The 17,302-nt window shown below is 48.5% G+C and overlaps 1 protein-coding gene across 2 annotated transcripts in view; it reads left to right on the top strand.

Moving 5' to 3' along the window:
- LOC146813512 (uncharacterized) overlaps positions 1–17,302 on the top strand; it is a 451,939-nt gene that overhangs the window by 284,415 nt on the left and 150,222 nt on the right. The window lies entirely within an intron of this gene.

Here is a 17,302-nt window from a genome sequence, read left to right as displayed (position 1 = left end):
AGGTCTCTCAGGCGGGGTGTGATGTGGCTGCGGCGAGGGATGTTGAGGATCAGGCGTGCGGAGGAGTTCTGGATGCGTTGCAGCCGTTTCAGGAGTTTGGCTGGGGCTCCTGCATGGAGTGCGTTTCCGTAGTCCTGTCTACTTCTGACAAGGGCCTGTGTGACCGTCCTTCTTGTTTCGTTGGGGAGCCACTTGAAGATCCTGCGAAGCATGCGGAGGGTGTTGAAGCAGGAGGAAGAGACGGCGTTGACCTGCTTCATCATTAGAGGGTAGAGTCGAGGATGGCCCCTAGGTTGCGTGCGTGGTCGGTGGGTGTTGGGGGTGTTCCTAGTGCAGTCGGCCACCAGGAGTCGTCCCAGGCCGCGGGGGTGGATCCGAGGATGAGGACCTCCGTCTTGTCCGAATTCAGCTTCAGTCGGCTGTTCCTCATCCAGTCGGTGACGGCCGTCATTCCTTTGTGGAGGTTAGTTTTGGCGGTGTTGGGGTCCTTGGTGAGGGAGAGGATCAGCTGGATGTCGTCGGTGTAGGAGATGATGTTGAGGTCATGCCGTCGTGCGATGTGGGCGAGTGTTGCCATGTAGACGTTGGGCTGAGGGATGAGCCTTGGGGTACGCCGCAGATGATCTCGGTGGCTTCGGAGCTGAACGGGGGAGGCGGACGTTCTGTGTTCTGCCGGAGAGGAAGGAGGAGGTCCAGTCCAGGGCTTTCTCTTGAATTCCTGTGTCGTAGAGGCGTGTTCGTAGTGTGCGGTGGTAAACCGTGTCGAAGGTGGCTGACCGGTCCAGGAGGATGAGGGCCGCGGTTTCTCCGTTGTCTAGCAGGGACCTGATGTCATCGGTGGCGGCGATGAGGGCAGTTTCAGTGCTGTGGTTGCTGCGGAACCCGGACTGGGACGGGTCCAGGATGCTGTTCTCCTCGAGGTAGCTGGTCAGTTGTTTGTTTGTTGACGGCCTTTTCGATGATCTTCGCCGGGAAAGGGAGCAGGGAGATGGGTCGGAAGTTCTTTAGGTCCTTGGGGTCCGCTTTGGGTTTCTTAAGTAAGGCGTTGATCTCTGCGCGCTTCCAGCTCTCCGTGAAGGCTGCTGTCTCGAAGGAGATGTTGATGGTTTTCCGGAGATGGGGTGCGATGGTGCTGCTGGCTTTGTTTAATATGTGGTGTGGGCAGGGGTCTTCCGGGGATCCGAAGTGGACGGTGTTCATGATCTTGATGGTGTCTTCGTCGTTGGTCCAGGAGATCAGGCGGTTGGTGCGGGTGGTGGTCTTGGGAGCGAGGGTCTCAGTGGTTGCCAGGGTGGTGACGGTGTTGAAGCCGTTGTGGATGTCTGCGATCTTGCGATGGAAGAAGGTGGCCAGCGAGTCGCACAGGTCTTGTGAAGGTGGGATGTCGTTGGTTTTGGAGCTGGGGTTGGAGAGTTCCTTCATGATGTTGAAGAGCTCTTTGCTGTTGTGTGCGTTGTTGTCTAGGCGGTCTTTGAAGGAGATCCTTTTGGCGGATCTATTGAGGTGTTGGTGTTAGCGGGTGGCGTTCTTGTGGGCGGTGTAGCTTTCAGGTGTTCGTTCACGGATCCAGGTTTTTTCGAGTTTTCGGCAGGTTCGCTTGTGACTATCTGTGAGTAGAAAATAGGGGTCAACATGTTTCAGCCAAATGGAATATAATGTTCGAGGCATATGAGCTGCAGATCACACACTTAGGATAAGATCGCCATCTGGTGTTGGGCTCGGATGATTGCAGGTTGTTGTTGTCTTCGGAAGAAGCCTTTTAGTCACGAGATAGGTGACTCCTCCTCTGGACAACAGTGCGCATGGGCATCCACTCCATCCTCAGATTGTTTTTTTCCGCCATTGGGTTCGGATGAACTTTTCCCTCCGGCTGAAAACTTCTAAAAATCCAGCTTTCGAAACCAATCAACCTCTACAACTCGACGTCAAAATCCAATCGGACCGGTCCCGGTTACGGCTCATGAAAAGGACACCCTTTAAAAAATGCCCTTAATGTGGAGCAAAGTTCCCCCACAGTGACCACCACGAGGTCTGCAACCTGTGCCTCTCGCCGGAACATAACAAATCCAACTGTCCAGCCTGCGCCGCATTCCGTTCCAAGAAAACCATCCGGGACCGAAGAGCTCGACGCCATATCATGGCCAGACCAGCTCCAGAACCAGAGGACATCCTTGCCCAGGATGTCCCGGAAGACGATTCCGAAGACCTCCAAATCGTATCCGAAGCGGACGATTCTGATGACCTCATCACTCCGGGGCAACAAGTGAGTACCAATGCCCCTACCCCAACACCCCCAAAAAAGACATTGGTCAAGACTACGCCAGCTGGCCCCAGTCGCGACCGAAAATCGTCTTCAGAAGCCCCGCCTTCGGGCCCGGCTCCAAAGAAATATAAGCCTGCAGGTGGCTCGGGCTCGAGCAAACCACATGTTATTGTGCCCACAATACCTTCGGCACCGAAGACTCAACAACTCTTGGCACCGAAGCAGGCTCCGAGACCATCGAGGCCGAAATCTCCACCGGCACCAAAACGTTCTTCGGCACCGAAGTCTCCACTGGCACCGAAACCTTCTTCGGTACCGAAATCTCCGCCGGCACCGAAAAGTTCTTCGGCACCGAAACCATCCTCTGGACCGAAAAAAGTCCACAGAGACTCTACCGATCACCCAAAACATAGATCGAAACCGAAAAAGTCGGCACCAAAGCCACTTTCGGACAATGAAGAACTTTTTCGCCCGGATCCCACGCAAAAAAGGATTTACATCAATCCAAAAACCGGACATGTCACCGCTGTGCCATACAAGAAAAGGAAGCTGGATACAACACCTCCTCCAGCTCCCATAAAGAAGAAGTACTTTGCCACCTCACCCATTCGTCCTTCCTCTCCTATATTACCTCTCATCCCACCCCCTCTGCCCCCACCTCCTCCTCCTCTACCATCTCCTTCACATACACCACCTCCACAGGATGATGATGATGATTTAGGGGGAGGGGGAGACCCGGATGACCTTAATGATCCTAATGATCCTTTCACACTCCCGGATACGGCACCCTTAGATGACTGGGCTTTCCCTTTACCTGACATCCCTGATCCCACTACATACCCCTCCAAACCCTCCCCTCCTGATGACCACCTAGGGTTTGGGCAGCTGATAAACAGGGCGGCACTGTTCCATGGCGTCACCATGCACTCAGATACACCTGATACACGCAAAAATCAGTTCAGATCTTGCCCATGATTAAAGGGGTCATAAAACACGCCACTGAGGTTTTTAAAGACCCTGTTAGAGCTAGGGCTCTCAACCCCCGAATTGAAAAAAAAAAATTATAGACCGGCCCCACCAGATCCCGCGTACATTAAGGCACAGCTCCCTCTAGACTCTTTAGTCGTTTCAAACGCACAAAAGCGGGCTAACTCCCAAACAACAGGAGACACACTGCCCCCAGACAAAGAGTCCAAGCTATTAGAGGCCTCCGGCAAAAGGGTGGCAGCACAAGCTGCTAACCATTGGCGTATTGCCAATACACAAGCCCTATTAGCTCGATATGATAGGGCTCATTATGATCAACTAGAAGATCTTTTACAACACCTGCTTGATCAGTACAAATCCCAGGCCAATGACCTCATCCAAGAGGGAAAACTGATATCTAATGCGTCAATCAAATGTGCATTAGACGCAGCGGACACTGCCTCTAGGGCGGTTAACACAAGCATACTACTTAGACGCCACGCATGGCTACGTATTTCAGGCTTCAAGCCGGAAGTACAAACAACCATTCTTGCTCAACCATTCAACCAAGAGCAACTATTTGGACCCGCAGTAGACACTGCACTAGAGAAAATGAAGAAAGATAACGAGACTGCTAAATCAATGGGAGCATTACAGTCTCCACAACCCGAGGCTCCTTTCGACGCTCCTTTTACAGGGGAGCCTCCAAAAATGTGGGAACAGACACCTCTTCCACCTTCAAAACCGCCGCACAAACATCCCCTAACAGAGGATATTTTAGAGGAGGATATAGGGGAAACCATACCAAGGGCCGAGGATGGGGCAATACCAACACCCGCACCTCTCCAGCCACTAAACAGTGACTTGCCCCCACTCCCCCCAGACCATTCCACTCCAGTCGGGGGAAGACTCCAACAGTTCCTACCTGTCTGGAATTCCACCACAACAGACAAGTGGGTAAGACAAATTATCCAGTTTGGTTACTGCCTCGAACTCACAAACACCCCCCCCCCCCACACATACCACCTAAACACCGTCCAATGTCTCCACACCATCTTACACTCCTCAAACAGGAAATTCGTTCCTTGCTTCAAAAACACGCAATAGAACCAGTTCCACTCCAACATCAGGGTACAGGAGTATATTCTCTATACTTCCTAATTCCCAAAAAGGACGAGACTTTAAGACCCATACTCGACCTCAGACTACTAAACCAGTACATACACTCAGATCACTTCCATATGATCACTCTCCAACAAGTCCTCCCACTACTTCAACAAGGCGACTCCCTTGCCACATTGGACCTCAAGGACGCATACTTTCACATCCCCATGCATCCCGCTCACAGGAAGTATCTAAGATTTGTAGTAGACGGACAGCACTATCAGTTTACAGTCCTCCCATTCGGAGAAACAACTGCACCCAGGGTATTCACCAAATGCTTAGCAGTAGTAGCAGCGCATATCAGGAGACAACAAATCCATGTCTTCCCGTATCTCGACGATTGGCTCATAAAAGCCAATACTCTCGACAAATGCGTTCTCCACACTCACCGCACTATTCAAACCCTACACGACTTGGGATTTACCATCAACTATCCCAAATCTCAACCACAACCCTCCCACATACATCAATATCTGGGAGCTACCATAAATACGTCCAAGGCCATAGCTTATCCAAGCACAGCCAGGATAGCCAACATACAAAACCTCATCTTAAAATTTCAAACTCAACACTCTCTTCCAGCAAGAGTGTTTATGCAACTGTTAGGCATGATGGCGTCGTGCATCTCCATCGTACCCCACGCACGACTCCAAATACGTCCCTTGCAAGAATGTCTTGCACAACAGTGGAACCAGGCTCACGGACAACTTACCGATCTGGTGTTGGTGGACAGTCGCTCACTTCGTTCACAGAAATGTTGGAACACCATGAACCTGTCCAAAGGGCGACCGTTCTTAGAGCCTCTTCCACAAGTACTGCTGACCACCGACGCATCTCTCACAGGGTGGGGAGCCCACCTCCTCCAACACACCACTCAGGGCAGATGGACCACTCAACAAAAACTGCTCCATATCAATCACCTGGAACTCCTAGCGGTGTTCCTAGCACTGAAATCCTTTCAAGTACATCTAAAGAACAAAACTGTCCTCATCCGCACAGACAACATGACGACAATGTATTACATACAAAAGCAGGGGGGAAACATTCTCTCCAACTGTCCCAACTTGCACAGAACATCTGGAGATGGGCAATTCCCCAAAACATCTACCTGCTAGCGGAACACCTTCCAGGGGTTCACAACCAGGTTGACGATCTCCTAAGTCGTCAGACACAGCAAATCCACGAATGGGAATTACACCCCAAAGTCCTATTCCCATTCTTCCAAAAATGGGGCCAACCAGACATAGACCTGTTCGCCATAAACGAAAACGCAAAATGCCCAACCTTCGCCGCCAGGTTTCCACACCCACAGTCGAAGGGCAATGCAATGTGGATGAACTGGTCAGGCAGATTTGCGTACGCTTTTCCGCCTCTCCCACTCATTCCATTTGCGGTACGCAAGCTCAAACAACAGTCGCTAAAACTGATCTTAGTAGCTCCCACTTGGGTACGTCAACACTGGTTCACAACACTCCTGGAACTATCGCTAGTTCCACATCAAAAATTGCGCCTTTCACCGGCCCTATTAACCCAGAACCATGGAGAAATCAGACACCCAGATCCACAACAACTGAACTTGGCAATCTGGCTCCTGAAGTCTTAGAGTTAGGTTACCTCAACCTCCCACCAGACTGTATGAATATCATAAAAGAAGCTAGAAGACCTACTACTAGGGCATGATATGCTGCAAAATGGAAAAGATTTGCCATTTACTGCACTAACAATGATATACGTCCACTGGATGCTTCCATCCAAAACATTATTTGCTATTTACTACACTTGCAAAGATGCAATTTAGCGTATTCCTCCATACGTCTACACCTAGCATCCTACTTACAAAATAGACAACACCTGTCCCTCTTTAAGGTACCAGCCATCAAAGCCTTTATGGAAGGTCTCAAAAGGATTATTCCTCCAAGATTACCACCTTCCCCAGTGTGGAATCTAAATATTGTTCTAACAAGGCTCATGGGCCCTCCATTTGAACCTATGCATAAATGCGAACTGCAGTTCCTAACATGGAAAGTGGCTTTCCTTATCGCAATCACATCCCTGTGAAGGGTAAGTGAAATACAAGCCTTAACTCTTGAAGAACCATTCCTACAACTACATCGTAACAAAGTGGTTCTTAGGACAAACCCAAAATTCCTACCTAAAGTAATTTCCCCTTTCCATCTTAACCAATCAGTCGAGCTACCAGTCTTCTTTCCTAATCCAGACTCAATAGCTGAGAGGGCCCTTCACACCTTAGATGTTAAAAGAGCCTTGCTTTATTACATCGACAGAACCAAACCTTTTCGCAAAACCAAACAGCTATTTGTTGCTTTCACTCCACCACATAAAGGCAACCCCATTTCCAAATCAGTTATAGCCAGGTGGATAGTTAAATGTATCCAAATGTGTTACCAAAAAGCTAAACGCACTCTTACAGTTCCCCCTAGGGCGCACTCCACGCATAAAATAGGGGCTTCCATGGCATTCTTAGGGAACATTCCCTTAGAAGACATTTGCAAAGCAGCCACATGGTCTATCACACACACCTTCACTAAACATTACTGTGTTGATGTGCAATCCAAACAACAAGCTTCAGTAGGCCAAGCTGCCCTAAAAACTCTATTCCAAACTGCTGCAACAGATACAGGTGACCACCGCTAGGGGAGACACTGCTATATAGTCTATCCTAAGTGTGTGATCTGCAGCTCATATGCCTCGAACGGAATATGCTACTTACCAGTATGCATCTGTTCTTGGCATGTAGAGCTGCAGAGCCACACACGCCCACCCGCCTCCCCAGGACCTGTATCTGTTCCAGCATTGTCTTAATTAGACTCTACACATGGACATCCTTTCTCTTTCTTCTTATACACTCCATTTCCCATCATGGCGAAAAACAATCTAAGGATGGAGTGGATGCCCATGCGCACTGTTGTCCAAAGGAGGAGTCACCTATCTCGTAACCAAAAGGCTTCTTCCGAAGACAACAACAACCTGCAATCATCCGAGCCCAACACCAGATGGCGATCTTATCCTAATTGTGTGGCTCTGCAGCTCTACATGCCAAGAACAGATGCATACTGGTAAGTAGCATATTCCATTCCTAGGTCTTCTTCAGGACCACATTAATATTGCTACTGCATTGGTGAAAGGAATATATATATAAGAAACATTTTGAAAAGAAGAAAGGTTGGAACAAATACAACCTCGTCACCTGTATTAAGGGGTATTCAAATCCTCTGCAAATGACGAAGTGCTGATAGCATCTGCAACAGAATAAGAATAAAAGGACAGTCCATTTGTAAAGGTTGTAACAACTTCAAAAGGGTTTTTGAACATCTTTATTTTCGCTTTATTATATATCCTACACCCACTTAGCGAAAACAATCTAACTATGGAGTTGATGTTATTGTGCAATACTACCTAAGGGAGGATTTACTATAATTTGTGCTTCGAAAGACAAGTGGTTCATGTCCAAGCCTAACACTAGATGGCAGGAGTATGCACAGGAAATGAATCTACATCTTACAAAACACAATATCCACGGGTCTACTCATACAAACGTAATAAATGTATGTGTATATGAACCACATTAGGCCTCAAGAAACTGTAACACTTACTCCTCTTTACAAACTACAAAAATATATTTTAAAAGGATGGATTCCCATCACTCACCATTGGTGACATGGCTGTAATACTATGTGTGATACGACCCGATTTAGCATCACAATTCGCCGTGGCTAGTCAGAAAGTAAGGGATAGAAAGAGAAGAAAAACCAACTTGTGCACTATCACGCGTATTCTCATCACCAGGGTTATTCCTGCACGATGTAGCCTGACAATCCCTAGTAGTGGGTCTGTAGGATCAAAAAACATAATGCGCGCCCTCGCGTCGATACGACACCAAAGGGGTTCCAGTCTGGTCAGCAGGGAGCAGAATCCCGAACACGGCAGCAGCTAGATATCAGAGGCTAGCCGAATCCCGTACTGTCTAGAACCATGCAGACTACTCAAACTGTCAAGAGAGATTGTACAGCGGGAAAACAAAAGCGAGAGAATGGCACATCGCTTACCTATCCGTCGGTACCTCTGGCGGTTCATCAAGCTGTATGGGGAGGTACCGATCAAAGGGAGATGCCATTTTTTAAAAAAAAATTAAGAAACGTCACACGCAGTTAATTGGGCGGGCTCAAACCATGTGACTTGACCGGAACTGCGGCGCTAGATTCTTGGGAATTGTAGTTGGTAACACAACCTACACTCATGTGTCTAGAGCACAAATGTGAAAAGAAGAAAGACTGTTTCTCATCACAGCGACACTAACGCGGTCTACTCACAATGTCGTGTGCGACCATGAAAGTATCTGTGTAACATTATGTTGTTATTGTTATATATAAATGCTCATTGTCATCACGAGTTAAGAGGAAAGACTTCAAGCTGGTTTACCTTTATATCGGCACAAACACGGTCTGCGCACAGTACCGTCTGTGACTCTAATAGTGTTATGTTATGTTAGATAGTTTGTAAAGCGCGTGAATCACCCCCGAAGGGGTCTCTCAGCGCTGGCAGAGCTGTGCGGGGACGATGGAGAGATGTCATTCTGTAAAAAGGGTGGTCTTTAGTATCTTGTCATAGTGTAAATGTCATTTTGTCAAGATTATTCCTACTTATTATTTCTGTTATTTTTCATCGTATCGTCCTTTGAAGATTGACCCAACAGAGAGAATCAAAAACTCAATCGCCATTATGGTAGAAGGAGCGACGAACGAAGGTTGGATTACAAACTGAATATCCCTACTTTTATGTACTGCCAAAGGTACATAAACCACAAAGGCCACAGCCTGGGTGACCTATTATTTCTGGACTGGGCTCAGTCTTGGAACCTCTGTACCACTGCACCCAAGCCCCCTAGCCCATGTCGAAGTGGGCCAACGGTGTCAGCGTGGTCCCCAACCCCTTAAGGTACTGAGTCCACTGTGGAGTGACTCTTCGTGAGCTCCCCAACGTCGTTTGCAGCCTCTGTTGGCAGGCCCCCTCAACCTTGAGTAGTGCCTCGTCCCCCAACATCCCAAGAACCGAAGCCATTCAGTTTCCCCGGATTGGCCCCCCAGTCCCATCCTGCAGTCTCTTTCTGACGCTGCCATTCTCCATTGGATAACATTGGGCACCAAACACTGTTTTGCACCTCTGCACCCGGCTACCCTAGTGCCGCTGATGGTGTTCTGCTGGTGCTGCCTTGGTCCTTGCCCACCACTCACCTCAACTCCCGGAGAAGGGTCCCGTACGTCGCTGACGAGAACTAGTAAACCGCATATGATTTTCCTGCCACAGGTACTTACCTTTCTTCTGATGCCTAAACATATGTAAAGATACTTGCTATTTTTTATCATTTGCTGTGGATGTCCTTCTTCTGTTGTCTCATTTCTCTTCCAGGGGATCCTCATCAATAGTCATAAGCACTGAATATTCCCGCCCATGTGCGGGGACCCCGGAAATAATAAAATTATATATGAAGAACATATATATATACAGCTCTGTATATGTATAAACATATATTATTTTTTCCCAAGCAAATGCAGCCCCCATAGAAGGCTATACAATGTAGACACAAATATCCAATAATGCACCATAGGTATAATACTACACCTAAATCTCTTTTTTTTTTTAATGAGGTAAAAAACTCACGATAAAGAAAAAAGAACACTGTGCAAAACACAGATCTACAAAACATTGTTAGCCTGCAGGCTGCATTGCAATACAATACCATAGAGACTGAAAAGCCTTGTACAGGTAAAAACTGGCACCGTGCCTTTAAGGCAGCCCTGACTCCAATATCCCATCATGCCTCAGGGGTGACAGTTGGGTCAGTTGTTCTTTCCGGCTCCTTCAGTCAGGACCCTGGAATTCAGCTCTCTTCTTTTTTGACTTTTCAGTCAAGAATTGTTACTTTTATAGTAATTTTTTGGGCTTCCTCTTGTTAAATTCTGTCGGGGAAGCATATTTCTGTGTTTTCTGACTAGATTTAACAATTTTTTCTGTCAGAAAAATGCCTTCTTTATTCATGCCGTGTCCATCCTGTGGCAAAAAGGTGGCCTCTTCAGACACACACGATGTGTGTATCGTCTGTCTACCAGATTCTCACTCTCCTGCATCCTGTTGTCACTTCAAGGACCTTTCAAAGAGGACTTTGAAAGAGAGAGGGAGAATTAGGCTTTATGGCCTTTCGGAGCGGTCGACTTCGAAGCAGCTGGTCTCTGTATGTTCTCCATCGGCGTCGGGCTCGGCGTCGAAGACTCCAGCGGCGGGATCGTCGCTGAGAGGTGAGGAGTCTAGGGGGAGTCATGCTTCCAAAAGAAAGTCCACGTCGACGCTCGATCCGGCGGCGAAGCGCATTTGTTCGTCGTCGGCAACTTCGACGTCAAGAAAACATCCTTCGACGTCGAAGGAGGCTCATCGCCGATAGACGTCAAGAAAACATCGTTCGACGTCAAAGGATAGACATCGCTCAACGTCGAAATCGACACCAAGAGAAAAGTCGACGTCGCATGAAGAGCACAGGCGTTCGACGTCGAAATCTACATTGACGTCGAGGCAAAGATCGTTGTCAAAAGATCCGGGAAGATCTTCGACGTCGAGACCTTATTCGCCGTCAAGAGAAAGGCGATCGTCTGCGAAAGTGCTGACGACGTCGAGGCAAAGATCATCGTAGGAACATTCGACGTCGAGGCGAGTGCCTCCGTCGGAGTCGACGTCGAGGCGGCTGCCTCCGTCGGAGTCGACGTCGAGGCAGGTGCCTCCGTCGGAGTTGACGTCGAGGCAGGTGCCTCCGTCATCTAAGGTCTCCAGATCTTCAGAGAAGATAGTGACGTCGAGGCGAGATTCCCCGTTGGGTTCTAGGCCTCCGTCCAGGACAAGTCCTCCGTCGACGACAAGGCTCTCGACGTCGAGGCAGGACACATCGCCGGTTATCCACTCGGCGTCGAAGTCCAGATCTCCGGTGATAGGCCTATCACCGTCGAGACGGTCCCCCGCGGTGGGATACCAGGAAACGTCACACATTCGTCTGACTTTCAAGAAAGTATCGAGACTCAAATCTACTCATAGAGTGGTATATACCACATCGGAGCACGATTCATCGCCTCCGATCTCAATTTCACCCTCAGCCTCTGAAGGCTCGAGATCAAGATCCGGATCACCGGAGGTGTTGGGTTTCTCTCCAGCTCCTCCAGTGGAGCATACATCTCAAGTCGAGGACCATGCTCTGCCTCAGAGCCCCGTCAGGGAAATGCCTCAGAACACTTCAATGATTCAGGCAGTTAAGGACTCCTTAACAAGATTAAGGACTCTGGATCAACCATCACGACCAGCAAGATCCCATTCTCGAGGAATAGAATTCCAAAGGGGCTCCCGCTCGCCCAGAAGGCGATCCAGGTCGACCTCTCATAGAAGAGAGTCAATCAGATCGGGGAGAAGGCGGCGGAGGTCTCCCTCATCCTCCTTGTCAAGCCGTTCGTCCTGAAGGGATTACTCACCCACACTCTCAGATACTCCACCATCTAGAGTGTCGCCAGTGGACGACATCACCACCTTCCAAGATGTGCTGTGCAGAGGAGCGACAAAGTTGAACATTCCCATGCCTGTTCAAGAAACCACCTCCTCTGTCATCTTCGAGACCCTTCATGAGCGAGCGGTGTCTCGTCCACTGTTGCCTTTAGTCCCTGGGTTGCTTAAGCCGGTAATGGATATCTTCCTCACGCCAGTGACTATCAAATCTGCGCTGGCGCGGATTCTTAAGAAATATCGTCCGGCTCCTGAGGATCCTCTATTTCTCAAGGCGGACCCTCCACCGGACTCTGTGATCATGGCTGCTGCCAGAAAAACTCATTCAGTGGTTTCGTCATCCACAGTGCCGCCGGATAAGGAAAGTAAATCACAAGACTCTTGGGGGAGAAGAGCTTGTGGCTCGGCGGCCTCTAGTCTGAAAGTGGCTAGTGCCTCAGCGCTTCTGGGGCGCAACGACAGATCACTATGGGACTCCCTGCAGAGATTTATAGAAAAAGTACCTTCCGAAGACAGAAAGGACTTTGAAGAGATCTTGCACGAGGGCAGCCTAGTTTCAAACCAAGTGATAAGCGCAGCAGCGGATGGAGCAACGTTGGCAGCACACTCGTATGCTCATGGGATTTCCGCCAGAAGATCCTCTTGGCTAAGGCTGACGGCCTTGAAACCTGAAGCACAGGCAAGAATTCTGAATCTGCCTTTCTCGGGAAGTTCGCTTTTCGGTTCTCATGCGGATGACGAAATGGCTCGAATGAAGTCAGTGCTCGAGACCATGAAAGCCGTGGGGCTAGAGAAACGGAAAGAATTCCGTCGCCGTAGGGGAACCGACAGGCGTAGCTACCAACAGAGGGTTCAAACCCCTCACTGGCAGAAAAATCAAGACCAGCAAGGGCAAAAGAAGCAACAATTCCCGTCTCGCAGATCATCCAGGGGATGTGGAAATAACCGCCAGGCCGGCGGTGGAAACAAGGCTCAAGGAAAGCAATGAGAGACTGCTTCCTCCAATGCCGTCCACCGCTCCGGTGGGAGGAAGTATTGCAAACCATCTTCCAGAGTGGCAATCCATCACAAAGGACAAGTGGGTTCTAAATATACTGCGACATGGATACTCGCTTCGTTTCCGGAGTCCTCCTCCCTCGATCCACCCTGTACAATCATCTCAACACCTCAAGATGTTAAGAGAAGTGGCGACCCTTCTGCTCAAATCAGCAATAGAAAGAGTTCCCAGGGCGCAGAGAGGGAGAGGAGTCTACTCCAGATATTTTCTAATTCAAAAAAGAAATACAAAAGCAGAGTTCAGACCCATCTTGGACTTACGGACACTCAACAAGCATATCAAAAGAGAAAAGTTTTGCATGCTTGCGCTTCACCAAATATATCCTCATCTCCGGCAAGGCGATTGGATGTGCTCGCTAGATCTGCAAGACGCGTACTTTCATGTTCCCATCGTACAGAGTCATCGGAAGTTTCTAAGGTTCGTAGTGGGGACCTCTCACTATCAGTTCAAGGTTCTACCATTTGGCCTGAAATCGGCCCCTCGAGTATTTACAAAATGCATGGCAGTAGTAGCGGCTGCACTGAGGCGCGCAGGAGTCTTCGTCTATCCCTATCTAGACGATTGGCTGATAAAAGGCCCATCGCCTCAGAGTGTACGATCACAGCTGGCACGCTGCCTGAATCTGTGTCACAGATTGGGGCTCAGGGTGATCTTCAAGAAATCCACCTTCACACCAACCCAAAGGATACACTACCTCGGTGCAACTATAGACTTCGCAGTAGGAAAAGTGTTTCCTTCGGAGGAGAGACGGTTATCCCTGATCCACAAAGGCAAGCAGATTATCACCAACAATCTGTCTACAGCGCGACAGATTTCGTCTCTGCTAGGGGCCATGGCATCTTGCATATTCCTGGTGCCCAATACCAGGTTGAGGATGCGTCCTCTCCAACAAGAGCTGGAGGACAAATGGGACCAAAGGAATTCACTGTGGGAGGAAACAGTCTGTCTTTCCTCAGCGGCCAGGCAGTCAATCAAGTGGTGGTTGAAGCCGCTCAATCTACAGGTGGGGCTTCCTTTTCATCAAGAACCCCCATCTCAGACGCTGATCACTGACGCATCCCTGCAGGGTTGGGGTGCGCATCTGGCATCCCTACAGACACAAGGACTGTGGTCCAGCAGCGAACGGTTGTACCACATCAACATGCTAGAACTCAGGGCAGTCCACCTAGCCCTCAAAGCGTTCCTGCCCGCAATCAGGACCAGTCCCATTCTAGTACAAACGGACAATACCACCACAATGTACTACCTGAACAAACAGGGGGGTACTCGATCCAGGACACTCTCGCTGGAGGCTCAGTCCCTGTGGCACTGGAGCCTAGCAAGGAACATTTCGATAAAGGCGGTGCACCTGCCAGGAGAGCTCAACGTCAAAGCGGACTTGCTCAGTCGTCATTTTCAAGATCCAGACGACTGGGTAATCAACGACGAGGTGCTAGAGGACATCTTCAAGGAGTGGGGACGTCCGCAAATAGATCTCTTCGCGGATGAAAACAACGCCAAATGCCGAGGCTTCGCCTCAAGATACCATCGGCCAAGATCCATAGGGAATGCCCTTTTGATCGATTGGTCAATGACATTTGTGTACGCCTTTCCGCCTCTCCCACTGATCCCCAAAGTGGTGACCAAACTGCAACACTAGTCTGCCAAGATGATCCTCATAGCACCGGACTGGCCGAGGCAGTGGTGGTACACGGATCTCCTCCACATGTCGATCCGACCTCACAAGCGCCTGCCGTGCAGACCGGACTTTTTAACCAAGATGCAGGGGAAGATTTACCATCCCAGTCTTCCCTCGCTGAGCTTAACAGCATGGCTCCTGAGGTCCTCCAGTATGGCCATTTAAACCTTCCCCAGGAGTGTATGACCATACTGAAGGAAGCTAGGAGGCCTTCTACAAGACACTCTTATTTCTGTAAGTGGAAGAGGGTTTATGTATGGTGTATTCAACATCAGTATAACCCTACAAAATGTCAAGAGGAAGTGATTTTGCCTTATCTTCTTCACTTAGCCAGGGTGGGGTTGAAATTTTCATCCATTAAAGTTCACCTAGCGGCCATTACAGCATATAGGCGCTCCCCTTCGCAGCAGTCATTCTTTAAGCTGCAGGTGGTGAAGGATTTTTTGCAGGGGCTCAAAAAGGTTTACCCTCCAGTAAGGCCTCCCTCGCCTTCTTGGGAACTGAACTTGGTTCTTTCAAAGCTTATGAGTTCACCTTTCGAGCCCATACATAAAGCTACTTTGCAGCACCTTACGTGGAAACAGGTTTTTTAATAGCTATCACTTCAGCACGTAGGGTGAGTGAAATACATGCCCTCTGTTCTAAAGAACCCTACACAATTTTTCATCTGAATAGGGTAGTGATGAGAACTCATCCATCTTTTTTACCAAAGGTGGTGTCAGATTTTCATGTTAATCAGACTATCTCCTTACCAACCTTTTTTCCCAACCCCTCATCGCCAGCTGAGAGGGCGTTGCACTCTTTAGATGTTAAGCGGGTTCTAAAATTCTACCTAGATAGGACTAAGGCTGTCAGGAAATCTGACCAATTGTTTGTAAACTATGGTGCTGTCCGCACAGGTTTTGCTGCATCTAAGCGTTCCATTGCTAGGTGGATTGTGTCAGGCATTAAATTGGCTTACCAACTGGCGCAGAAGCCACTGGTCGCTCGACCTAAAGCGCATTCCACAAGAGGAAAGGCGGCTACTGCTGCTTTTCTCAATAATGTCCCACTCTCCGAGATCTGCAAAGCAGCCACTTGGAGATCTGTCCATACATTTACGAGGCATTATTGTCTGGACTCGGACACCAGAGCAGACACTCAAGTAGGACAAGCCTCCTTGAGGAATCTGTTCAATAACTGAATTTGTCTTGTTTTACTCCATGTATAGTGCAGTTCTCATTTGCCTGCAGGTGGAAGGTGGGCATGCTATTCTATTCAGTGCTTATGACTATTGATGAGGATCCCCTGGAAGAGAAGGATAAGTTACTTACCTGTAATCCTAGTTCTCTTCCAGGGGTATCCTCATCAAAGTCATAAGCTACCCACCCGCCTCCCCAGGCAAATGAGAGGAGTGAATTATTTAACATGGAGGAAGTATATCTGTGTTTAGGACTACGGTGCCGCAAAGAATGACCCAACTGTCGCCCCTGAGGCATGATGGGATATTGGAGTCAGGGCTGCCTTAAAGGCACGGTGCCAGTTTTTACCTGTACAAGGCTTTTCAGTCTCTATGGTATTGTATTGCAATGCAGCCTGCAGGCTAACAATGTTTTGTAGATCTGTGATTTGCACAGTGTTCTTTTTTCTTTATCATGAGTTTTTTACCTCATTAAAAAAAAAAAAAAAGAGAGATTTAGGTGTATTATTATACCTATGGTGCATTATTGGATATTTGTGTCTACATTGTATAGCCTTCTATGGGGGCTGCATTTGCTTGGGAAAAAATGATATATGTTTATACATATACAGAGCTGTATATATATGTTCTTCATATATAATTGTATTATTTCCGGGGTCCCCGCACATGGGCGGGAATATTCAGTGCTTATGACTTTGATGAGGATACCCCTGGAAGAGAACTAGGATTACAGGTAAGTAACTTATCCTTATTGACCGTTGTGTATATTTTCAGATGTCTAACACTCCTCTGTGTTAAGGCTAAGGCTGCTTGACCACAGTACCCCCTACCAGAGCACTTTGGGATTGCCATAACAAGCACCTGTCCTCTCATTAGGGAACCCCTGGACTCTTTACACAATATATCTCATTTTGATCTATCATATAACGGGCCAGCTTCCTACAATGGTCATAAGTTTTCTCAGAATGATGGCGTCATGCATATCCATCATCCCAAATGCCTGATTACATATGCGCCCCCTTCAGCGCACTCTGCAATCTCTCAGTGGTTTCAAGCAGAGGGGCATTTTACAGGATCTAGGGTTAGTAGACCAGCAACCTATCGCTCTGCAGTGGTGGAACAGCAACAAGGGTCGACCCTTCAAAGACCAGATTCCGCAAATCACAATTTTCACAGATGCGTCCCTGCAGGGTTTGGGGATACACATATAGAACCTCACATTGCGCGGTCTACAGTCCCCAATTCAGAAACTCTTGCACATCAATCATCTAGCGCTTCTAGCAAATCAACTCGTTCTAAAAGCTTTTCGCAACAAAGTAGTCTTGGTCCTTACTGACAACATGACTGTAATGCACTATATTCAAAAACAGAGGGGCACACACTCTCCATAGCTCTCCCTCGTAGCAGAGCGCACATGGCATTGGACCTTACATCACAAAA

Source organism: Triturus cristatus, chromosome 7 (assembly GCF_964204655.1).
Source record: "Triturus cristatus chromosome 7, aTriCri1.1, whole genome shotgun sequence".
NCBI lineage: Eukaryota > Metazoa > Chordata > Amphibia > Caudata > Salamandridae > Triturus > Triturus cristatus.
This window is presented reverse-complemented; position numbering and strand designations above follow the sequence as displayed.